The 1,019-nt window shown below is 40.3% G+C and overlaps 1 protein-coding gene across 1 annotated transcript in view; it reads right to left on the bottom strand.

Moving 5' to 3' along the window:
• LOC101863565 overlaps nt 1-1,019 on the bottom strand; it is a 24,742-nt gene that overhangs the window by 16,316 nt on the left and 7,407 nt on the right. The gene's annotated exons all lie outside the window — the stretch shown is intronic.

Here is a 1,019-nt window from a genome sequence, read left to right as displayed (position 1 = left end):
TTTGTTGATATTGTTGTTATGGTTTTTGTTTTTGCTGCTGATAATGATTCTGTTACCTTCTGGTTGGTTTGGTTTGTTGTTGTATTTGTCGTTGCTGTAGTTGTTGTTGTTGTTTTTATTGTTTTGTGTGTGTGTTTGGTAGCCTATCCGTTCGATATGTTTGGTTGGATCCCCGAAGAGCGTGCTCTTCGCCAAGGCCACCGCCTCCCTTGTTATTGTTGTTGTTGATAATGATGTTCTGTTGTTGCTGTTGTTGGTTGTGGTGGTGGAGGTGGTGTTCTTGTTGGTGTTGCTGTTGTTGGTTGTGGTGGTGGTGGTGGTGTTCTTGTTGGTGTTGCTGTTGTTGTTTCAGAAGTTGTTGTTGCTAGTGACAGAACAAAAACTGCCCACTGGGGGCACCGACTTCCGACATTTCAGCCCGCGAGACGGCAGTCACTCACCTCCGTAGTGGTTGCTTGCTTGGTTGGTTGGTTGGCTGGATGTTGTTTTTGCAGTATTGCATGTTGTCGTTGTTGCTGTTGGTTGTAGTGTGTTGTTATTGTTGTTGTGATTGTTGTTTTTGCTGCTGATAATGATTCAGCTACTTTCTGGCTTGGTTGGTTGGTTGTTGTTATTGTTTTTGTTATTGATGCAGCTGTTGCTGATGATGATGATGTTTTATTGTTGTTGTTGTTGTTGTTGTTGTTGTTGTTGTTGTTGTTGTTGTTGTTGCTGTTGTCATTTTTATTAAATGTTTGGTTTTTTGCTGCTGATGATTCAGTTACATTCGTTGTGGTTGGTTGATTGGCCTGTTGGCTGTTGTTGTTGTTGTTGTTGTTGTTGTTGTTGTTGTTGTTGTTGTTGTTGCTGTTGTCATTTTTATTAAATGTTTGTTTTTTTGCTGCTGATGATTCAGTTACATTCGTTGTGGTTGGTTGATTGGCCTGTTGGCTGTTGTTGTTGTTGTTGTTGTTGTTGTTGTTGTTGTTCTTCTTCTTCTTCTTCTTCTTCTTCTTCTTCTTCTTCTTCTTCTTCTTCTT

The sequence above is a fragment of the Aplysia californica genome, unplaced genomic scaffold (genome assembly GCF_000002075.1).
Source record: "Aplysia californica isolate F4 #8 unplaced genomic scaffold, AplCal3.0 scaffold00033, whole genome shotgun sequence".
NCBI lineage: Eukaryota > Metazoa > Mollusca > Gastropoda > Aplysiida > Aplysiidae > Aplysia > Aplysia californica.
This window is presented reverse-complemented; position numbering and strand designations above follow the sequence as displayed.